The 25,809-nt window shown below is 35.3% G+C and overlaps 1 protein-coding gene across 1 annotated transcript in view; it reads left to right on the plus strand.

Annotated features, from left to right (window-relative positions):
* The window catches only part of NLGN1 (neuroligin 1), a 713,580-nt gene that overhangs the window by 646,005 nt on the left and 41,766 nt on the right, over nucleotides 1-25,809 (plus strand). The gene's annotated exons all lie outside the window — the stretch shown is intronic.

Consider the following 25,809-nt stretch of genomic DNA (forward strand, 5'->3'; position numbering starts at 1 on the left):
ATTAGAAATCCAGTTTTACTGAATTTCCAATCCATTTTTGATTGCATTGCTGTGTTCTTTAATAATTCTTGTTAAATTGTTCCTGGTCCAGGTTTGGGGATCTGGTTAGTGGCTGAGCTAAGGCCAGGGTCTGGACTCTTCTTACTGACTCCTTATACCTCCTTCTGTACAACTTGTCATCAGCTAATGGATTTGCACTGTAAAATGTAAAGAAGGGCTTCATGGAATCAGTGAGAGAGATAAACAGAGGGACAGAGGGCATCCCCAGCGCAGGTGACAGGTGACTCCATATCAGGAGGGCAAACCAGTTCAGGTCTTCCAGACCCATCATCATCTCATTCACTCTTATAAACAGTTTCTGAACACATGCTATGTACCATGGAACATTTATAGGTGGTGCCTATATGATAACAACCTCCCTGGCCATGTCCCCTTTGTATTTGCAGTAACTAGAAACTGAAATTCACAGGATGGTTTAGACATCATTCTGTGATACTGGGTCAGCTTAGAGAAACCCTGATACCAAGATCTGTCCTGTATGGTTGATGGATGCCATCTCTTTCCATCTCAGAATACCTTTCACATTGACCTATCAGCTACCCAAATCATATCATGAGTGCCATATTGCTTCTACTCTGTTGCTGTCTACCAAAGGCCTTATTATAAAAAATATATGTCAACTACTCAGAAATAATATTTCAACAAGTTAGTCTTTATATTGATGCCATAGGGCTGCCATGACAAAGTAGCACACACTTGGTTTTTGTTTTTTTTTTAATTTTTTATTGTTTTAAGTATTTTGTTTTATTTTAATTTTTCTAATATTTTAAATTTTTATACATTTTTTAAAGGTTACTTTCTGCTTAGTTATGGCAAAATATTGGGCTATGTTCCCCATGTTGTACAACACATCTTTGCACCTATCTTATACCCAATATCTTGTGCATCCCACCTCTTCACTCCTCTAATGCCCCCTGCCTCTAGTAACCACTAGTTTGTTCTCTGTATCTGTGAGTCTGCTTCTTCTCTGTTATATTCACTAATTTGTTGTATTTTTTAGATTCTACATATAAGTATCATACAGTATTTGTCTTTGTCTGACTTATTTCACTTATCATAATGCCCTTCAAGTCCATTTATGTTGCTATAAGCAGCAAAACTTCTTCGTTCCTTTTTATGGTTAAGTAGTATTCCATTGTGGTTGCTTAAAATGTAAAAAAATGTGGAAGTTCCCTGGTGGTCTAGTGCTTAGGACTTAGAATTTTCACTGCTGTGGCCTGGGTTCAATCCCTGAGAACTGAGATCTCACATCAAGCCACTGCATGCTGTGACCAAAAAGAAAAAAGAAAGAAAAAAAAGAAAAAAATATAATATTTATTCTCCCACAGTTCTGGAGATTAGAATTCTGAAATCAGGTGTTGGCAAGGTGTAATTAGTTTTCATGAGGTCGTATTCTACTAAGATGTGTCATAAATTCAATAAGACTGAGGTCCTTATAAGAAGCAGATACATAAAGAGAAAATACCATGAGATGTCAGAGGCAGTGAATGGAGTTATGTTGCCATAAACTGAGGAAAACCTAAGATAACCAGAAGCTGGAAAAGGCAAGGAAAGACCTCATGTTAACTAATTACACCTGTAATAACCCTATTTCTAAATAAGGTCATATTCTGAGGTAATGAGGGTTAGGACTTCAACATAACTTTTGTGGGGACACAATTCAAACTATAACAGTTTCCACTAATATGTACAGTTGTTTATCAAGTTGGTTAGATCTTACCTAGCAGGAAGCACAAACCCTGAAAAAATGATAAAGAATGCTTATAAGTTTTTATGAAGTCAAGGAGAAGGGTGAGAGGGCCAGGAAGAAAAGTGAAGGAGAATAGAAGGAAGCCAGTATGGCAGCCCCAAATGAGGTGTAATGACGAGCATTCCTTGGTCAACCAGAAGACCACACAAGCATATCAGGCATCAAAGTGGGGGAGCTGGAGAGGCACTAGAAGATTATGCCAGCTAAAAGAGTGAGGGGGTGAGGAAGACAAACTTTACCTACTTTTTAAGTTTGGCTGTGCCAGAAGATAAATGAACTTCAGAAGCAGAGTTTTGCAATTTAAAGTAAATTAAGTCAATGAATAATATCCTCAGAAAATTGTCTTTGGCCCTCTCACAGTTCTTTTATGGCTCATAACATTTTTTTCCATGGGAAAAAATAATGCTTTAGACAAGTTGAATCCAAACCACTTAAGTTCCCTTTAAATAATCAAGCAAGGTTAAAATGAGAATACTCATGGTAATAGAATCTGCCACCAGGGGAATATAGCTTACCGAGAAAACTATGACCAATGCCATTCTTTAACCACCCCTTACCTTCCTGAGTGTAAAAGGTAATACTGCAGTAGGAAGGATTTAAGACAGATAATAAAAATGCTCCCTTGAGTTCCCATCATGGCTCAGTAGAAAGGAATCTGACTAACATCCATGAGGACACAGGTTCAATCCCTGGCCTCACTCAGTGGGCTAAGGATCCAGCGTTGTCATGAGCTGTAGTGTAGGTCGCAGATGCAGCTAAGATCCTGCATTGTTGTGGCTGTGGCATAGACCAGCAGCTACAGCTCCAATTCAACCTTTAGCCTGGGAACCTCCATATGCTGAGGATCCGGCCCCAAAAAAGACATACATACATACATATATAAATGCTCCAATTGTCAGGTTTTTTTTTTTCTCAGTATTGATACATCATCTTTCCTTGAGAGAGATTAAGGAATAGAAAGGAGATTATCAGAAATAGTTTAGGGAGTTCCTGTCGTGGTGCAGTGGTTAATGAATCCAACTAGGGATCATGAGGTTGTGGGTTCTATCCCTGGCCTCGCTCAGTGGGTTGGGGATCTGGCATTGCTGTGAGCTGTGGTGTAGGTTGCAGACGCGGGTTGGCTCTGGTGTGCGCCAGCAGCTACAGTTCCAATTCGACTCCTATCTTGGGAACGTCCATATGCCGTGGGTGCGGCTCTAGAAAAGACAAAAAAAAAAAAAAGAAATAGTGTAAATATGATACTGCTTTACTTTACTCAGTCTTATAAACTTTTTAGTTTAACCAAAATATTTCCTAGCACAAATCCTCTTTTTCTTTGTTTCTCAGTAGTGAGAATAAACAGCACTTATGTCCTTGAGAACCTCATATAGTATTGCAGTCAAGGCCCATGCTGTGGACCTTCTTCAAAATAAAGTCATCCTCATCTTTAGAAAACTCTTGGATGGGGGCTAATGTGTTCCTTCAAAAATGAGACCTCTCTGCAGAGAAGCGCATCTTAGTGTAATTGAGGCATTGCTCATTTGAACCTTGTATCAGATAAGCAACCATTATTTCCAAAGCTTCCCTCCTTCTCCCATAGACTTCACTATAATTGCAGTTTTTGCATCTTGACATTCTCTAAGTTTCCCACTCTGTTGAGGGATCCAGCTGACAGTAGCCCTTTTTATATTGTTTGGAAGCATTTCATCATTTCCCTAAAGTGGAAGGATTGCCTCTGGCTGTTATTGCCATTTATTGAGATTGGGATGACGCTCTAGTTCTGACAGAACAATTCTGGTTTATGTTCAGCTGGTGACTCATTCTGACCTAGATCATTTTCTGCCATATTTGTTCATCCTCAGTCTTCCCTCTTTAAAATAAGTACAAAATATCCAACTTTACTTCAGATAACTTGTTAAGATACCCAAAAGATGGTTCCCTATTTTCTAAAATGCTGGAAAATTCTTTTGTATTAGTCAGGGTTCCACAGAGGAACAGAATCAATAAAAGAATATATATATATATATATATATATATATATATATATATACACACATACATAGACATATATACATAGATGTATGTATATATGTGTATATGTGTATATATACATGTATCTATGTATATTATATGTATATATTTATACACACACACATGTGTGTGTGTGTGTGTGTGTGTGTGTGTGTGTGTGTGTGTGTGTGTGTGTTATGGAGGCTGAGAAGTCCCAAGATCTGCAATCTATATTCTGGAGACCAGGAAAGGTAACCCATGATTCCAGTCTAAGAACCATCAGGCTCAAGACCCCAGAAGAACCAATGTTTCAGTCCAAGTCCAAAGACCAGGAAAGACTAACATCTCAGCTCAGAAGTCAAACCCTCTTACTCAGCTTTTTTGTTCTATTCAGGTCTTCTGTTGATTGGACGAGGGCCATCCACATTAGGGAGGGTAATGTGCTTTACTCAGTCTGCTGACTCAAATGTTAATCTCATCTGTAAATTGTTGTTAATTTAAACAGCATGTACAGAACAATGTTTGGCCAAATGTCTGGGCACCCCATGGCCCAGTCAAATTGACACATAAAATTAACCATCATAGTTGTTAATAGTGCCAGCTAGTGCCATAATTATGCAGATGTACGGGAGACCCCTCTGAAATAGGACCCGGGACTGGGAAGACACAGATAAGAGGACTTGTGAGGAGGTGGAATGGAAATGCAGAGGATTTAACCCCATGTAGCCTGGGTTTGGGTCCTGCCTCTTCCACTCTTTGGCTGGGAAAGTTACATAACTTTGCACCCCTCAGTATCTCTATCTGGAAACTGGGGATTATTAAACCTACTCCATAGACTTGCTCTGAGTATTTCTCAAGATGCAGTCTTATCATCTGCTACATAACAACATAAGCATAGGGGTTCTTGCTTAGGCAGAAGCCTAGACCCCATTTCTGAAGATTCTGATTCACTAAGTCTGGAATGCAGCCCAGATCTTTGACATTTTAGCAAACATCACAGATGATTACCAAGCCTGCCAAATCTAGAAAACCACAGCTGTGAGATTTAAGTGTAAACCGCCTGGTACGTATGTAGTAGGAGTACAACAAAACAGATTTATCCTGGACAAACCATCAGCAACTTGAAAACACGGACCGCTTCTGTTCACCCCATATCCCCATTAGTCCAATGCCCTGGCACGTGACAGATGGTCCGTAAATATTTGTTGATGTGGATGGTTAGAAATCACTACTCAGCGTTGCAGTCAAAGAACAGGAGAGTCAGAGAATGTTTTGTTCAACTGCAACAGCATAAAAGCAAAACATCCCATCAGAAAATAAGCAGGATTGCTGACAGCAGTTCAGTTTTCTAGATATCAGCCTTAGAGCAGAAGAATAGCCACCTGGTATCAGGTAGAAATCATCTGGAAGACTATAGAAGGAAGAAGCTAGAACTATAATGGATATTATAGCAGGAAGGAACCAGGCAGAGAGATGATTTAAACCTCACTGGCAGTCAGGATTAAGGTGTCCACAAAATCTGAAGGGAAAAACACCATGGAGCTGGAGAGCAGAGATTTTGCCCTAAGAGTGAGAAAACTTGGGCACTTAGCTAAATTGAGGAATTCTGGGAAGATTCTGGTGCACAAATTACCAGAGGTAGGTAGTTTTAGGGTAATACCAAAATAAATCAAAACTGAAAACATAATGAGGAAAACTAGAAGCATTGTTAGTTGTATGATTAAAATCAGATAAATTGTACAGACCTACCCGTTCAACGAAAAATTTGGTCATGAATTAGTGTGGTGATCTCCTGCTGAGATACAACTATTGGGACCCTATTTCAATCACCCTCCATTTCTGATCTAGAACTAGGAATATATAATTAATGTTTTATAACTGGAGCTAATGTGGTTGTTATTGGAATCATAATCAAGCAGTGGTTTGATCTTTAAATGCAGAACATCCTGACAAAAAAAGCAGTTTTCTGCTTACACACACACAACTTGAAGACAAAGAGAAAGATAGCATTATTTCAAAAATATTAATGAATTCACCATGTGAAAATGATCTTGAGAAATATACCTGACATGTGTATACATAAAGCTTTATTCCTCTTTCATTTTTCATTTGATTACCTCAGACATTATCCATAACGACGTATGGATCTATTTTCCTAGTATTATCCTAATACAGTTTTCTAGGGCATCACTTAGCATATGATTGTGCTTTCCAATACCTGAGTTATAGTCTTATATCTTATTATGCATATGAAATATTTAGACAGCAATTAGCCCAGCGATTCAGTACATTAATTACTTGCTCTTTAGAAAGTAACATGCCAACAATCTGCAAAGAAAACCACAAAATAATTCTATGGCAATACAAGCATTTGTGTGTTTTTACAGATAAATCCATTACATGGAGTCATTCATGGTGAATAAATGGCAAGCAAAAATAGGATTTATCAGGGTAAAGCCTTAAGGGTTGTAGAAAACACAGGAAAATCCAATTAGAACTGCAGGGAGTTGGTTCAATCTCTTAATCGGCACTGCAGCACAGCAGATTAATATTATTGCCTACTATTTAAACTTTATTACTCCATTTTTCTGTCTGTGGTCCTCTGCTTTGCCAGCCCACCTTGAAAAGATGGCAGGCAGAACCATATAATACTTTTTATGGCCTTGGCATCAGCACTGTTTTGTGGCTTGAAAGATAAGTACCATTCGAGAAATGATGAGGTGAGGAAGCAGGTGACGCTTTAGCTTGTTTTATAAGCCAGAGTGTGGGGCTGTTTTCACTGCATTCTAATCATGAAAGCCAACAGCACGAGCACTTTGCCAACTCCTACTGACTGACAGCAGAATTTACAGGAGTCATTTTTCTACAGAATTATCCTCATAAAGTCAGAGGCAACAAGAGAGAGTGACTACGGCAAAGACCCCAAATGGATGATGGTCTTGGGTTCCAATTACAACAAAGGCGCAGATTTACCAGATGACCTTGGGCAAGTCACTCAACTCCCTGATGTCATGAACAATCTTTGAAGTTTATTTAAAACCGGTTTCCTGGATAAGCAGTGCTTACATAAGCATATATCAACATTTTCTTTTCTGAAAAAGTCATGCTATATGCCTGCATCTAAATGTCCCTCTCTTTTCTAAAGACACTAGTCATTGAATTTAGGGCCCACCCTGATCCAGTATGACCTTAACTAATTATATCTATGAAGATCATATTTCTAAATAAGTTCAGTCTGAGGTTCCAAATGGACATAAATTTGGGAGAAATACTATTGAACCCTCCTCAGTAGGAGAATTAAATTTATAGCTCTAAACCTTTTAATATTTTAGTATGAGTAGACATAAGTATTCAAATAATTTAAAGCATAAATCTTTTCATTAATGGGTTATTGCATATACATATTAAACACAGATACAGTCTGCTTGATTTTATGGTATATTAACTTATGCAACAAGTATTTATTTTATTTGAAACCTCCTTTTTTTGTTGTTTTTTTGTTTTGTTTTGTTTTGCTTTTTAGGGCCATACCTGAGGCATATGGAAGTTCCCAGGCTAGGGGTCAAGTCAGAGCTACAGCTGCCAACCCACACCACAACCATAGCAACACTAGATACAAGCTGTGTCTGCAAACTATACTACACTTCATGGCAACACTGGATCCTTGACCCACTGAGTAAGGCCAGGGATCAAACCCACATCCTCATGGATACTAGTCAGGTTCATTTCCACTGCACCACAACAGGAACTCCCTTGAAATCTTTCAAATAGTTGTAGCAGAAGCAGATTGTACAAGTACTTCAACCAACAGAAGATTTCTAGGGTTAAGAGTAGATTCTTCTGCTTTAGATAGAAACTTGGTAGGCAAAAGTTTATCTGATTCAGAGTTTAGAAAACTAATAAATCAGAGCCTTTTCTTTGCCCCAAATCAATGCACACATTATTTCATATAGTAAATAAGATGAAGTGTGTGACTTGCAAAGCCAATAGTTTTTTATTTCACAATCAACCTGGTTCTCTTTCACTTAATCATTTTTTGAATAAAAAGTTCCTAGGTTAGGTTTGGGGGCCATTTTGCATTGGCACAAGAACTCATTAGATTCAGCTCAGTCAATATATCTGGCCAAATAAGATTCCTGTTTGGGCAAGCCAAGTTTTCTTTTCTCTGAGTCGGCAATTCTCTTCCATTTTTCAGGTTCACAAGACACATGTAAATGTAATCTTCCTTCTGCACACCACTGATTCATTTCTTTCTTCCATTTCTCCCCAGGTGTTGATTAGAGCATTCCAGTTGCTATTCCTATCTATTTTACCATATGGAGTTGTTGAGTCGATATAAATGGAAGTGTTTATTTGAAAATGTAACTTTTCCCCTTATCCTTTTACTATTCTAAGGTTGTAGTTTACTTTTTTAAAGTGTTCCACTAGTAATTTTTTCACATTTTCCAAATCCAGTTCTCACATCTCATGGAACTTATCTGCTGAGATTCTTATATGGTTTGTGCCACCAAAGAGGGGCATAGCCAATCTCTACTCCTTTAGGGATTTTATCTCTCTCCTTCATAAACCACTGAGTTTTACCTTCTCCTAACAGGGTTCTCACAGTGATCAGAGAAGAGCTAACAACAGTACACTGTTCTTACTTGCAACACCTCCCCTATCTCCTACCTTTGACCTTCCAACTAAATATGGATTTTATCCAGCTCACTCTCCCCTTGTGCCAAATCCGTGTGCAGATTCTGCATTTTATATTTGCTGTTAATATCATCAGTGTCTTTTTTGGTTCTTGGTGATAAGTTCCTATGGGGAAAGTTCAAATCAAATCTGTGCAATTTTCTTTTCTTTTCTTTTTTTTTTTTGCGGGGCGGGGGGGTGCACTAAACTAAAACGTATCACACACAAATAAGTTCCTAACAAGCTTGTTCTTTTCCCTTCAACTTTCAGTGTCTTTTCCTGTCTCCTTTACTTGTGTCAGTCCCTTAATATTGGTATTCTGCAGGGTTTCTTTCTTCTCACTTTCCCTGTACCTAATCTCACCCACTCACCTGCCTTCAGCCAACCTGCCCGCTGGCAACTCTCAAATCAATGTGTGCAGCCAGATGTCTTTTACTGACTTCTAAGTATGTAGCCTAGATGCAAGTACTTTGTTGACAACTGAGTATCTCATGCTTACTTTCTCAAGAAATGTTTTTCAAACTTTGTTGACTTATTTACACAGAAATAAATGCATTTTACATTTCGAACCATGAAGTATACCCAGACTCAAAAGGGCCACATGACCTGATGCCTCCAATAACAAGACCATACATAATTTAACAAATCATCGTTAGCTTCCAAATTGCTCTCCCTTCTGTATTTTCTCTTCTGGGTTATGAGACACTAATACAAAAACCAGAAGTTTTGACTCTTCTACATTTCTTACAAAGCTGGCCACAATGTCATTAGCATTCTACTTTTTCTTTTTTTTTTCTTTTTTTTTTTGCCATGCCCACGGCACATGGAAGTTCTTGGGCCAGGGATTGAACCCAGGCCACAGCAGTGACCCAGGCCACTGCAGTGATGACAGATCCTTAACCTGCTGTGCCACAAGAGAACTCCATCATTCTACTTCTTAAATATCTCTCAAGTTTAAATAACCCCAATTCTCTATCCCACCACATGGATTATTATTGCATAATAATCCCAATAGTTCCGCTCATCTCTTATCTGTCATTTAGTCCATCTTCCATACTGCCACATGTTATTTTCCTTTACCTTTTTTTGCTTATCTTTCTCCTTCCATATATCAACCATTTTCTTGGTTCTAGAGATGAGCAAGAAATAATTCCTCTCCTGAGTTACTTACAATACAGTGGAGGAAAAAATTGTAAACCAATAACTACCTATATTTTACATAGGTAAAATATTCTAAAAGTTTGAACAGCTTCAGCCTCTCTAAAAAGGAAAGACATGGAAATCCAAAGGAACTATCTAACTTAAAGCTGTTGTCTTGAGGAAGTAAATCTCTATACTCACCGGCCATCTCCTACCTCAACATTTCCCTTTAGGACGCATGAAGCTAACTGAACTTTTTTGCACTAATCTTTCATCTTTGGAGAGTCACTCAAATACTTTTCCAGAACCCCCAGGATTTTTCACAGAACATGCTTTGAGCATTGCTGGTGTAACCCAAAATACTCTGCTTAGAGATAAGGAATCTGAGGCCAAGAGAGAATAATTGATGTGTCCAAATTCAGAGAGCTTCTTAGAGGTTGAATCAAAAGGAAAATCCAAATCTTCTAAATAATCACCCATGTTTTTATTTTAGGTTTGATGTAGGTTCTTTCCTTGTTTCTGCTGCCCTTTTTCCCTCTCCCAGAACAGAAAAAGACAACTCATTAATTCCATTCCTGAGTATCTCATTAATTCCATTAATTCCCTTCCTGAGTCTGTACAATCTGAGTTAGTCACAATATAATATTCTCAAAAAATCCCAAGACAGGAGTTTTGAATCTTGTTTAAAATTTTAATGAAAAATATAGCGTTTTTCTATAAACAAAAGTATGCCTGGAATTTTAAGGGTTTTCAGATGCCACTAAACCCCCTCAAGAATCCCATGGACATTCACTTTGTGTAATGAGCAAGGAGAGAAGAAATTCAACAACCAGCATCTAGTCCAACCAGCTTGTAACCTGAATAACCAGAGTGATGCAATATGCTTTGTACTGTTGGTCTATCCCTATGTTATTATTCTTGTACGTCAGAAATATAAGGGTGCAGAAGAACAAGGTTAATAACTAGGATGACAAAATATCTTCATTTTGAGGGGTATTTTGGGTCCTTTTTGTTTTTGTTTTGTTTTTTATTACTACAATTAAAGTCTAGAATAGCAAGAAATAATAAACATATTAAAGAAAAGATTTCTAGAGCAGAAAGAACAATGTGAAATATACAAAAGAGCATAATGATCTTATTTTATTAGAAGTTATATAGATATTATCACAAAATTCCATATGGTTTTCTCCTTTATACTGAATGTCATGTTTCCTATATTAAACAAAATTGAAATGCACTAATGACCACCAAAACTTAATTATCCCCTGGAACATCAAAATAGTTTCAAAGAGATGATTAAGAGACAGATGGCTGTGATTGTCTGTGTTATGAAGAAAGCATGGTAGTTCTTTATGAGCACAGCTAGGAAATGACTGTGAATGCCAACAAAGTATATGGTCTCTAATTAAAGGCACATACTGTGTCTAGAGGGAAGAGAAAGACTCTTAGCTACTCCCCCCTATGGTTATCTAGGTGTATTTGTGACCATCCATTTCTCATATAAGGCAAGACCTTGACCTAGGTCAGATTGAAGAACTAAGCAGGACATACTGTAAGAAGGATTTTCTCCAGAGGTTTTTTTGTTTTGTTTTGTTTTGTTTTGTTTTCCAAGTTCAATTAGCCTGACACAAAAGTGGTAATTTTAAGTTCTCATTGGTATGTGACTTTCTATATTGCTATAACATTGGAGTGCTATTAAAGCCAATATATAAGATGCTTTTAGGCTAGTTTTTGTTGAGCTCAGCTTTTACTAGACTCATGATGCATTGAATTTTACTGTTACTTCCTCTACTTTTTAAGTATCTTATAACTTAAGAACCAGGTGCTATATGTCTGTTACTCAATTAAAAAGGGCTATATACCACCCACTAAAATTTAAAACCACACTAAAATAAAGAAGTGACTTGTTGAAATGTTCCTTTGTGAATATTCCTCCCACTTCTTGGGCTGCTTGATTATGGCCATTCTATCCAAATTGGCAGTTTGGGGAATTATCCATTTCTTGAGGTGATGACTTTTTCCATTTGTCCCAGTTGCAGAGGAGCACATGTGTTTTTAATGAAGTTACATCTTAAAGACCTGCTTATTTATTACAGGTATACAAGAAAGAAAAGCAAGTAGAGATAGGATCCTTGGCTTTAAGTGATTCACATATTAAAAATAGTCCTAGGCTAGGTCTAGTAAGGTTTATAATAGACAAGTTTTTAAGAGTAATAATTAGTTGCATAGGCTTTACTTAAATTTATAAATGGAAACAAACAGTTGTTATACTTACCTGCCAGGTTCATGCAGACATTATGTAAAAAAGATAAAGCAATGTTTATTGCCTGTACAATTAGCTAATTGAACACTTAGGTAATTTTAAATACAGTCCATTCATTACATTAACCAAATCCCTGTGAGGTTGTGAGAGTAAAACACAGCCGCCCAAGGGAATACCCACTCTTGCTACTTACTGGGGGAAAAAAATTAAGATTTTTACAATCTCCATTTTAGAGATGAGAAACCTATGCTAAGAAAGATTAATAGAGGTTCACAAAATCCATTTGAATCAGAGCAGAAATTCAAATACAATTGTGTTCAATTTTCTGATCCCCTCTTGATTTATCTACAGCACAAAAAAACTCATACCACTTAATATAATTATTTTTACTTCCAATAATTTCCTAATTTATCAGTTCAGCTATATTTTTAGGAGAGTATATTTTTTTATAACAGAAAAAGAGTCTCAGAATTCATAGAATGAGATGACAAAACTGTAACCAAAAAAAAAAAAGGCAAAGAAAATTTCTTGAAGCTAATAAATGTCTGTCAGGTGGTAAACCTGTCAGGTGATGGAATATAGATTTCTAACAATCTTTAAAAAATATTTATTACACAGTATTATTTAATTAATTCGAGTGGAATTATATTTCAAGTATGGAGATAAAAAGAAATTGATGTTATTAGAATCTAGTATTTATTTGTCTTATTTAAATATGCCAAGTGCATTGAAAATATAATTTTGTGCTTGCCGTTAAATTTGACCATTGTATAAACACAAATAACAGAATCCAATCTGACATTATTTGCACATTACATATACTTAAGTGATTTTAATATACATTTTTACATATACTTATGAAAGTTCCTACATCATAATTGATAGTAGTGAGAAAGTTTGATATTAGCTCAGAATTATTGTGTTTTTTCTCTTTCTGTTTCCTTATATTGAAATCATTTCTCAATGGTTTTTCCAAAGAGAATTCCTCAGTTAATTAGGTAGGTATTTATTAAGATAATTGATTCATAAAATTAAGATTACCTTTGTTCATTTGATTTTGGAGGAGCACTACTATAACAAATGAACAACCTCATCATTTGCTACTTTTTTCCAGTGAGTGCTCAGGAAAGAAATTAAAATGATACATCATCAGTGTAGCTTCCTATAAAGTCAGATGGAACAACTTTTGCAAATCAAATGGCATGCAGTTCCACAAAACAGAGATTTGACTCAATTATGAGACTGATCATGGTTCTATTAGCATAAATCATTTACCTTAATCCCTAGAGGTACATATTTTCAGGATACCTACTACGTGGTAGGTGCTAAGGAAATGGAAACTAAAGACAACACTGTATTTCCTTCACCATGTATATAAGGGGATGTAAAACGCCTCTTACAAAATAAGTGTAACATAGATGCTATTCAGAATGAGGTACCTACATAGTTGCCATTTTAATTCCATGTAATATCTCCTGCAAATAAAATTTTATTTGTCCTTTACCTACATCTGGTGAAAAAAATTCATTTCAAACTGCAGCATGAAATATGGCCTTCCTATTCATAGTTCTTCTTCAGAATATGCCCTGCCCCCAGCAAGCATTTCTCTACAAAATTAAGATAATAACAAGATTTTTCTAGCCTGCTGGGTGACTGTGGGAATCAAGAAATAGCATAAATATTCATCATGTAAGTAGACTATTGTATTGATTATAAAGCAGCCATTGATAATTTCCTGGAGGGTGTTACCTTGTAGAAATCAGGCTGTTGTGTCATGTTCTCACTGAAGATCAGCAATTCTATCTGTTTCCATAGCACATCAAGAGGTTCAGTGTACAGATTCTAGCCTCAGACTGGATTTTTATTCCTAGCTCTGCTACTTACTGGCTATATAAGGTGATGTAAATTTTCTTTAAAGAATTATAATACTTGTCTACCCTAAATTATGAATAGAGCTCTTCCCAGTGTTTTCACCACTAAAAATCAAAAGATGATCAGAATATAGGAAAAACTGATTTATGTGCAAAGGTGTTTACTTCAGCATTATTTATTTTAGTGAAACATTGGCATCAATCTAATGTTTAAATATAGAGATGATTAATAGATTACAGTACACTTATAAGAAAAAATATTACTGTTATTATATATTATACTTTGAAGTGACTTTAATGGTATAGAAGATTATTTCTGATACAATGTTAAGTGAAAAAGCCAAATAAAAGTTGTACATATTTTGTACATAAATGTAAGAAATTCTCTTATCAGTAAATACTTGGGTGAAGAAATTACGGATCATTATTTTCATTTTTATAGTTTTCTTCTTTCTAATTCTCCAACAAAGGCATGTACTACTCTTACTGTCATCTCCTTTTAATTCAGTCTCACCTTGCTGTCCAGCAGTAGTTCAAAAGAATTTCTGACCTAGAGTTATGTTGCTCAGGCTCTAAGAAGAGCTTTGTGAAATCCTCTGCCTTCTCAATTACAGCACAGCTAGGCTTCTGCCCCTTTAGCTCTGTCTCTCTGAGGTCCTCAGAGAGAGTTGGGGGATGTCCCAAGAAAGAACAAATTAGAGCCATAGTGAAGTGCATGGTACTGAGAAATCACCCTAGTGAAAAGTTCGCTGTTACTTTAAGTCTGAAAGCTTCTGTTGGGTAGCTTTACATAGAATAGTCATAGCTGGAAAAGTATCCATACCGGCCCTCTGCTTTCCAAAAAAAACACATCAAGTTAGGTTTTAGGACAGTTCTTAAGAGCTGACCATTTGTATCTTGGGCATTTTGAAATTTCTCTTTCCTTCCCACCTCTCAGTGACCTCCCTGCCAATCTACCACTAGTTCTTTAAAACTAATTTTAGAAAGTTACCTGGAATAGTTTTGATTTTTACCCCCTCTACAAAAGGGAATAAAGAAAATCAGGACCTCAGGAGTCTAAGATATTGATGACTAGTTCACAACAACAACAACAACAAAAAAGAAATACTGATGGTGGAAGTAAAGGGATATATGTTTGTGGTGTGGACAACACACCCTTCCAGTTTCCCAAAGTGGTGTCTTCAGTGTTCAAGGTTGCAGGTTGCCAGCAAGACTGGCACTGGAGGAGTGGCATTGGAGGATAGGCGTTTGCATTTCATAGTTACCATCTTCCCTGCACAGCATCACCCTTCCCTAATTCCAGTGTCTCCAGACTCATGATTGCTGACCTCCAGGGCTCTCATGCTTTCCCAAAACCCCAAACTGGGATTCAGCTTTTAAGTCAAACTGGCCTCACCAGTGCTGACATGCTCCATACTTGCCTTTTTTCTCATCTTGGTTCCAACCCCAAGGTTTATTTTCCTGGCAGTTATGTAGAGAAATGGCTTTGCCTTTAATCTTCTACAAAATTATGTAGTTGCACATTCCTTGGCTTTATGGCATAGTGGTAATTGAATATTTCTGTGAGTATCCTCTTGAGCCAAAGGAATGATTCGCACATGTAGGAATTTCAGCCCAGTCCTGCACTCAAGATGGCGTTTAGTGAATACAGATCTCTGATAAGTGGTCACCATTACCAACCCAGCCATTTACTTCTTTAATAATAATGCAAATTCAGTACTTATTGCAATCTGTATTATATGCTAATTTCTAGCTTATTCTGGTTGTGCCAATGACATATTGACATATAGTTTCTTTTTTTCTTTTCATTCTTTATGTGAGTATTTAAACTATTTTTCTGTAGTTCTTTTCAGTAACCTACTTTTAAGTTCCATATGAGTAAAAGAATATGAAACTTAGTCCTTCCCTACTAAGTCACTTAGTTATCTTTTAGCACCAAATTAATGAAAGATAACTGTGCAGTTTATAACTGCAATTTTTAAAATATGTAAGAAAATCTTTTTCTAAAATTAGCTTATATCTTGAATTTTTAAAGAATTTCCCTTCATATTTCTTCCTTTCAAGGGTGTTTTTGTATCCTATTCCACTGGATTTTGTAAAAAAAAAAAAAAAATCATTGCTCTCATCGTTCAAATCATGGCTTGTTTGTTTTCAGTATCGCATCATCAAACCATGTCGAGCATTTGACCTGAATTTGTCAATCTTGTCACTGGCTTGACCTGAGAACTCAGATTTCATATGCCTTGTAGTTTAAGGGTGTGTCCCCTGAATTCACCTAGAAAGCTACTTTTTAGGACATTTAACCCAGTGACACTGGGAATTAAACAAAAAATTGTCCATTTCCTTACTCCTCCTTGCTATATGCAAAGGCTGTAACTCCCACTCTTTTCATCTCCTTTCCCTGACCTTTCCTTCTTGGCTAAGACCTCCACTCTAGAGAGTGATAATAATTAACTTCAGGGAAACTGGTGTGAGGAAAAGGGAACAGCAGCGAGCACATACTTCTTAATTCAGTTACTTTTCTCACTACAGAACTTCTCTGTGTCTGTGTGAGCTGACGTGCCTCCAGCTCAGTGGTTTAACAAACCCTTTATTGTACATGTCACCCTATGATTCTCTTACAATCCTGGTCAGGTGCATCAAAAGTTCAGTTTCCTAAGACCCAGAAAAAAGTAAAATAGAGGATCTGGTTTAATTAAAAATGAGAAATCCTCCTTTAATAGGCTTGATGTCTTATTGATTTATGTCCTTTGTGATTAAAAATAGGACTTATGGTTGCTACTTGAATATTAAAAGTGTGGATTTGTTAATGTCCCCTTGGTATCATGGTCAGATAGCTTATGTAGAATTATAAAACGCTTCATTCCAAACAGAACAGTGTTTCCTTAAAGAGCAGACCTAAGATTAGCCCAAATTCCTAGCTGGTTTGAGAAAAATGACCCCCAAAAGGCAAGAAATAAATTGAACTCTTCCAAAATCATTACCCCCAGTTCCCCTTTACTCTCCTTTTATTTCTCTCCGTAGCACTTTCTACCTCTGATAGTCAACATTATTTACTGACTTATTAGTACCTAAAATTAAAATCCAAGAAGGTAAGGAGTTGGTTTATGTTGTTCACTGCTATGTCTCCAGTGATTGGAAGTGCTTGTGCCTACTGGGCCCTCAATAAATGATAGTAAGTAAATGGTGGAATGAATATTACAGACAGAGGTTTTGAAATCTATAAAAGTTTGAGGCTTAGCATATAATAAATTTTGGTAAATATGATATAGGTGGTTGAAAAGATGATGTGTTCTCTGTGGGCTGCTTATTGTTCTATACAGACAAATTAATTCAAGCTGTAATCTAAACAATATGTAATTCTAATCATGTAATTCAAATTCTTTGTGCCCATACATATATTTCCTATATAGAATGTCAAATGCTCAAAGACTTACATAAAAGACTTTTAAAATAATTGTCTTCCTACCAATGCTCCCCTTATTAACTGTTTAAAGTTTTCTATTTGCAGGAAGTTTATTGTACATGTTTTAATGTTATTCTCTTTGTCATGTAAATATTCATGACAATTATTTTCATTGTAGGTTATAACTCTGATCCAAAATCTGGTTTCTCTTTAGGAAAAATCTAAGTTCTTTGATATTTTCTTTTCTGACTTTAAATTTAGTACTGCCTTGGTGCTTGCTTTTAGTTTACCTTGTAATGCTTTTCCTCCCATTGACTTTTATATATTTTTATGTTTTGCTTATAATCAGCATGTATTTCAATTTTGTTTCTTAACCAGTTAGAAATTCTTCACCTTTTAAAAGTAGAATTTATCGCATTTATATATATTATCACTACCACTCTACCTGGCCTTACTTGTTTTATTTTTTTTATTTTTATTTTGTTATTAAGTATTGTTTTTATTTTTTATTTTTTTATGTTCATTGAAGTTTTTTTTTTAATTGTAATCAATTGTTATTTCCCCATTTTTTTTTCTACTGTACATCATGGTGACCCAGTTACACTAGCCTTACTTGTTTTAGATTTAGTTTGTTTTTTATTTTTATCTTGGTTATAATTTCTGATGGTTCTCTTTATTTTCTTAGCATTTATTATATGGATTCTGTGGGCTTACCTTAAGTGTTCCATTGAGTATAGCTATTTCCAAATCTATAAAAGTAAATACACACAAATTGCTTTTAACTCTTAAGAGTAAGTTCATTAATTCATTCAACTTAAATTTATTGAGCACATACTATGTACTAGGAAATATTTTAGGCAGTTGAAGTACATTAGTAATCAAAGCCCCAAATTTATGGACCTTAAATCCTAGTGAGTTGCTATTAAGAAATTACAAATAATAGTTATAGTTAATTAACGGGTAAAGTCAAAAATTAAATATTTCTTGTTTTCCTAATTTGATGTGAAGAATTTCACATACTTCATCTTCAGCTTTATTTACTACCCTCCAAATTTAAAGGCCCTGTTAATATATTTATTTGTTTAGACCTAGAAATTTACATTGATTTTTGTTTATAGTTTATACAACTTCCAGTCCATTAATGATTCATATTTTGTCTATCCAGAGCTACAATTAGAGTACTATGTTTAACAATTTTATATCACACCAGTCCTTTAATAATACATTTTTCCAGTTTTTAAATTCTGAGATTTAATTCATCTTTCAATTAGCTTAAATTCATCTTTAAGTAATATTTGCAAAATTAACATAATTTTTGATCCAATTATATCTGAAATTATCATGCTATTGTTTTCATGTGTGAATAAATATTTAGCTAGGATAAAAAATTTTTTTGTTTTTTTTTTGTTTTGTTTTTTCGTTTTTGTTTTTGTTTTTATTTTTCCACTGTACAGCAAGGGGATCAAGTTATCCCTGCATGTATACATTACAATTACATTTTTTTTCCCCACCCTTTGTTCTGTTGCAACATGAGTATCTAGACAAAGTTCTCAATGCTACTCAGCAGGATCTCCTTGTAAATCTATTCTAAGTTGTGTCTGATAAGCCCAAGCTCCCGATCCCTCCCACTCCTTCCCCCTCCCATCAGGCAGCCACAAGTCTCTTCTCCAAGTCCATGATTTTCTTTTCTGAGGAGATGTGTCAAAACTCTATTTAAAAGAGACACATGCACCCGCATGTTCATTGCAGCACTATTCACAATAGCCAGGACATGGAAACAACCCAAATGTCCATCGACAGATGATTGGATTCAGAAGATGTGGTATATATACACAACGGAATACTACTCAGCCATAAAAAAGAATGACATAATGTCATTTGCAGCAACATGGATGGAACTAGAGAATCTCATACTGAGTGAAATGAGCCAGAAAGACAAAGAAAAATACCATATGATATCACTTATAACTGGAATCTAATATCTAGGATAAAAATTTTAAGCTGTAAGTTGATATCTTGCCCTGAAAACTTTAGCACCTTCTCTGTTGTCTCCAGGTAGTTCATGTCTCAGAGATATCGGTTGCTAGTCTGATCTTTTTTATTCCTTTGTGGGCAAGTTTTTTACCTCTATAGTTGACAGCAGGATGTATTAATTATCCTTGTCATTCAAAAGTTTTGTTCTAGTAGGTGTTTATATATTTGTAGGCCATTAGAATACTCATTTTTAAAATCAGGGAAATATCATTCTTGTACTTAAATTTTTGCCTTGCTAATTTGTACTTGGTAATTGCCTGCTTTGCAGTTGCTCAGATGATCTTTTCCTCGTCAATGTGTATCTATAACTCTAAGATTACATAGCCATTTTCTCAATCTCTAATTTTTGTTCTTTATTTTTGTATCTTTATCCTTTTATTCTCTATTGTAGGGAGCCTCTTAAGCTTTTCTTCTTCCTTACAAATTCCATTTTCAGTTCTGGCTTATTTTATCTTTATAACTTTCTAATCCAATTGCATATATTCTATACTTTATACCCTATGAAGAATGCAAAATAGCATTTTCCATATTCATTTTCCAATCACATAGTAAATCATTTTTATAGGTAAGCACTCTCAATCTTGCAAATATTATTCTTTTTGTCTCTCTTAATCTATCTTTAATTTCCTTACTTATTCTCAAATGGAATGTCATATACTCTGACTGTGTAAGTACTACTCAATAGGTGGGTGGAATGTCTTGGCTGTGATTATTGATAACCTACCTGGGAGCTGGTTACATATCTATTTGATACGTATGGCTAAAAGGTAGAATGATATGCTGCCTAAATCTGAGAACTTATATATTTGTATCTAGCTTTTTTGTACTGTACTGATCTTCTCTTGGCCCCTTGTATCTAGAAGTTATGTAAAGAGTGTCCTGATGTTAAGGGTTAAAACTTTGGATTCACTGATGCCTGATGCCAATTACTGTCAAGTTATCTTATTATGTGAGCCATTAAATTCTTTATTGTCATTGCTCTTTTCTACTTAATTCCTTTAGAATTCCCCTCCTTTTTTTAACTGAAAGAATCCTAGATAATATATAGTTATTATTTCTTTATATGCTTTAACATGTTAGACAGGCAGTCCATAAAATTGTAGATGCTGAAAACCAGGTGAAGGATAATATCCATCAACCATCTATCTAGTCTTAGATCTAAGAAAGGAATTTTCATGTTGAAAAGTTAACTGAGTAGGACTAAGAACAAGTCATAACTCATAATTTGACAAACTCTAGGTCTGGATACATGCTCAAGGAAAAAAACGAGAAAACATCAAAAGTAAAAAATATTTTCCTTCTTAAAAATGTCATCAAGCAGAGTAAAGCATCACCATGCTAAACAAAAAGAAGGCATCTGAAAATGATACAGAAAGCAGAATATAACTTTAGAAACTTGACATTATTCCTAGAATGCATAGTACCTTACCTCTGAAACAGAAGTATAAATCAACTTGGAGAAAATAGATTGAAATAAAAGCCATCAGGCTGATATTTAAAAGGGAGTGGTGAGATAAGGATGACTATCAAGAGAATTAAATAATAGTGGCAGATTTTAAATCCACAATGATTGATATTAATAAAGAGTAGAATCAATACAGTAGAAAAGTGATACATTGATGTGAAAGTCGTATTTTAAAAGCCCACTCATAATACAGGGGAAAAAGGAAAATAGAGTTGAAATGAGGAGGGAGAAATGATAGGTATGATATTAAAAATACAGAAAACTAACTTTAGAATAGTAGAGTTTTCTAAGAAAAATATAAAAATTGGAATAGAAGCATAATGAAGTATATTATGGAATAAATTTATTGAGTTGAAAAAAATGACTATCCAAATTGAAAATACTTTCCTTATTTTAAGCAAAGACTAAAAAGAGATATATCCATATTTGGATAAATCCCAAAAGTTTTTTAATTATAAAGCCTGAAAAATGCATGCTCTCATTTTTCAGTCCTCCCCCCCAAAAAAGCATGTAAAACAAACAAACCTAACAGAAAACATATCTAGAAATGAAAAAAATCACACTGGTCCCAGCCCTGTCTCCAACTTCATTGCAAAAGGCAACAGAGCAGCAGACCTAGAGTTTTAGGCAAAAACATTGTGGCCCAGGGATATCACACACAACAAAATTTCTGTTCTCAGATGTTAATACCACACTTGCATTCACTGTGAAATGAAGTAAGAATTCAAATACATGATATATGTAAGAGGCTTTATAGTTTTTTCCATACTTTATTTGTTCCTAACTCAGGAATCTGGTTGGAAATTCTTGTCAGGGGCATTCTGCAACCCAGATGAGATACTAGCTTCTACTTTTTTCCTCATCTGTTTCTTTTCAGCTTCCACCAATTTCCAAAATGTGTTCTTTGTGCCACATCTTCCATTTTACAACTAAAGATGGCCTCATATGATTTATTTGGTGTCTACTTAAAATAACAGGTGCTATCCTAGGATTGTTGCTAAAAATGGCAAAACTTAGTTTTGAGAGTTATACAACACTTTAAATGTTCCATCTTCTTTTCTTCTTTATTTTCCTCCTAGAGAAGCAGAGGTGAATAAAGTCCTATTAAAATCATTTTAATTACTAGAAAATTTAATCATACCCCTTCGTAATTTTTAAAAAATTCGTTATTTCATAAGTCGTAGTTCTTCTGTCTTTCCAGGAAGAACTGAGTGATTTTTTTTTCTCCATTTTATGTTTTTATATTTGTTGTTTATTTTTCAGTTTTCAAGTTTTCCTTAGTGTACTGCTTTTTTCATTAAAAAATAGAAGAAAATTATAGCTTTAAAAAGCAGTTCTCATGCCATAGAGAGATGAATGCCCTACCAAATTTTGACCTTGGACTTCTGAGCCAGCAGCCCTTGGAAACAGTTTTCTAACCAACATTCAGGCATACCCTTATCTGTTAATATAAAAAAAAATGAACACCTTCTTGGTACTTAGCATACTTTAGAGAACAAATTCAGCACAGCCTTTCTTCTCAAGGATCTTACAGTTTTGGAGGAGAGAGGTTCTAAACCAATAAAACTCATCTACACAGACATCCTTGCCAGTCTGGCTGCCTGCTGACAGAGCACAGCAGCTCTGCTCTGTGAAGTAGTCTTTAATCTAGTTTTCACAGCAGCAGACAACATTGGTTTTTCACATGGGCTTTGGAGTCAGAACCTCTGAGTTCAAATCTAGGCTCTACTACTAACCAACTGCGTGATTTTGAGCTAACATTAATAACACCGACCTAGTAAAATTAATCAGAATTCAATGAGTGAACACTTGTTTCTTAGACTGCTTAGTATATCATAAATGATTTATAGAAGTAAAATAAATAAAAGCCAGTTTGATCATTATAATCAGTTCCAAGATCTCCAAGATGTTTGTCACTGCTTAACTTCCAGACTTTTTATTAACATTTTATTTATATTTATCATTTAAAGATTTTATTCCTCTATGTCTTTTTCATTATTTGAGGGAAAGTTGAGAGAGGGTTTATTGGGTTTCTTTAATGACATACCATTTTTAATCACCAATCTTGCAAAGTAGAATAGAATAGCTAAACAGACCCAAGCCACTGGGGTATTTAAATCTTCACTTATAAACATCCATAATTTCTAAAAAAAAAAAAAAAGTATACTCTTTGCATACTTCTTTGATAACCCTTTAGTTCAAGAAAGAAGCTCAGGAGTTCCCATCTTGATGCAGCAGAAACGAATCTGGCTAGGAACCATGAGTTTGCAAGTTCAATCCCTGGCCTCACTCAGTGGGTTAAGGATCCGGCATTGCCATGAGCTGTGGTGTAGGTCACAGATGTGGCTCAGATCCGGTGTTGCTGTGGCTCTGGCGTAGGCCGGCGGCTACAACTCTGATTCAATCCCTAGCCTGGGAACCTCCATATGCCATGGGCATGGCCCTTTAAAAAAAAAAAAAAAAAAGACAAATAAACAAGCAAAGAAAGAAGATGATCATATTTAAATTCTTCCTTTTAAACCTGTCTATCTTCCTAGATCCAGGGCTCACAGAATGACTTAACTGGCTTTTCAGGCCAGTTTTGTGGGTGGGCAGGCTGGAGACTTCATCACTATGGCAATGACAGGTTTAAATAAACAGTGTCAGCAACATAAATTAGCTGCTGCCACAAAGCACTGCTTCTAAACCAAACACAGAACCACATTTTAATGACTGTAAACTCAGAAATTTTTACCTAACATTAAATTAACTAGGTCACTACCCCTGGGCCTTTTCTTTCTTGACATCTCTTTAAAATCCAACTTCTTTATCACTTTTTCTATCCCAACTTCTTTTTAAACTTTTCTAATACATTCTCTGAAAGTCATATTAGGTTGGTGATATTGTGGGATCTCTCTAATTAGAGTATATGCCATTCCTTACTCTTGGGAAAAGAACCACAAAATACTTGTCACAGATAGAAATAAACATTTTAGAGGTTCTTCTGGGATCCTGTTTGAAAAGTACCATACAACAATGACAACTGCTCTTAGTACACAAGGTCAACACATGTTAAGGCATCTAGTCAGCACAACAGCCTAGGGAGACACTGTCCATTCTTCAGAGAACACTATTTCACAAAAGTCAGTATGTTCACCAAAATTCACACTCCCAATAAGTGGGAGAACTCATCTCAGTACCCAAGTTTTCTGACTTGCAAGATCCAAGCTCTGTGACATTTCTATCATCAGAGCAAAAGGGGGAAAAGTCAACTTGCTTCACTTGTGTTTAATTTTAGTCTTCTCTTAGAATGAATTACTAACAACTAAAAGTAGACTATTTTCTTTCTTAATAAAATAAATGCATGTTTGCTTTATGTTTTAGTTTGTTTTCTTTAGCTGATAACTATAGAAGTAAAGGGGAGTAATGGTTTCAATATAGTTATTTTGAGGGTTTTTTTAATTTAATGTTTCTCAGCCATGTCTTTAGACACTTAAGATAGTGCTGATTTGAGAACAGATAATCAAGTGATAATCCTCCTATTTAATTTATGGAGAGTTTAAAAAGGTCAGATATTATGCACAAAATTTTCTACATGATGATCATCATCTACTAAAACTTAAAATTTTAGTTTGGAGAAAACAGTAATTAAGAATCTGGTCTCTCTTCACTGCAAACACCACATTTTCTCATTGTTGAGAGCTAGTTATGTATGCTCATTGAGGTGGAAATACAATACAGAACATTTGAATAACAATGTTATCCCCCCAAATGTCTTTTTAGTAATACCTTATTGAAGAAAATGCCTTGTAATGGTAAGTAAAACTGGAAGAATTGAAATAAGAGGAATAAAAAATGTAAGGAAAATAAGAGAAAAGATGATCAAAGTTGATTATTGCTGCAAAACAGTTGTGGTTTATAGAATTCTTTAAAGGAGAACCATAGATGTGCAAAACAGGGACAGAGAGTCTTCTAAAAGGCACATTTAGAGTGTTGCTAGTTTCTGACCAGATATTAGGACAAGAGGTGACAGAGAGACCCCCATTAAAATGCTTGGTGAGCACTCCAGAGGCCGCTTTTGAGTTAATCGGTAATTTTTCACAGACGACATCTAATCTATGAGTATAAATTACTTTGCACTCTTATTATTCCTTAATTGAAGTGCACCAATGTGAAATTGCCATAGATGTCACAGGAATGATTCTAGCCCCAATTAACTTGGGTGGAATTGAAGCCCTTTTTTCCCTGAACTAGGACTATTGTCTGACATCTTGTATTTATTTAAATTGTTGCTAGAAAATTAGAGGGAGTCTGTGTGTGACTAGGTGTTTTATAAGGATGTTCTGGAGTCAAAAGAGCATCTACACAATCTATTTCTATTTTAATCTATAGCCTCTGATGCAACTGTTTTGTGTAACAGATGTGCAGCCAGCAGTGGCTTAATCTCCCCAGATTCCATTTGGGAAGTATAGATTCATAGCAGTCATTTTTTTTCAAAGTGACATTTAGAGTCTCTGTGATTTTTAATTCAAAAGACAACCACTCTTATTTTTTAAAAGTAATTATCATATATAGCTACTGTTGTTTAATATATGAAACGTGACTTAAGCTTTCTGTCGAGACTATAAGGAAGGGCAACATGAGTGAACTCAATTATTAGGCATTCCATTCTATCAATTCTAAAAATGGTTGGAAGAACATATTGACAATAACTGATGAATATTAATAGGCAACCGATTTACAACTATAGTCTTTCATTTTTTCCTAGCCAGTATAATTTGGGAAAACATCCTTGGTTGAATACTTTTTATCTGGAATTAAAAACCATTATAGGGAGTTCCCTGGTTATCTAGTGGTTAAGGATTCAGCATTGTCACTGCTGTGGTGTGGGTTTAGTCCCTGGCCTGGTAACTTCTGCATGCTGTGGATATAGCCAAAAATAGATTTATTATATATATGTACATAAAATATTATATATATGTATATATGTATATATATAAAGAAAATAAATCTAGTCTCTAAAGACACAGTAACTGAACAGATATAGATACAATTAACTCTACAAAGACAATAATGATGAAATTGTTTCTCAATTCTCTGCGTTACTAGTAAATACTATCGATGTCAAAGATTATACCTCTAGGTATTTTATAAAAGTGAGTTTCATAAGTTTTCTGC

This window comes from Phacochoerus africanus, chromosome 1 (genome assembly GCF_016906955.1).
Source record: "Phacochoerus africanus isolate WHEZ1 chromosome 1, ROS_Pafr_v1, whole genome shotgun sequence".
NCBI lineage: Eukaryota > Metazoa > Chordata > Mammalia > Artiodactyla > Suidae > Phacochoerus > Phacochoerus africanus.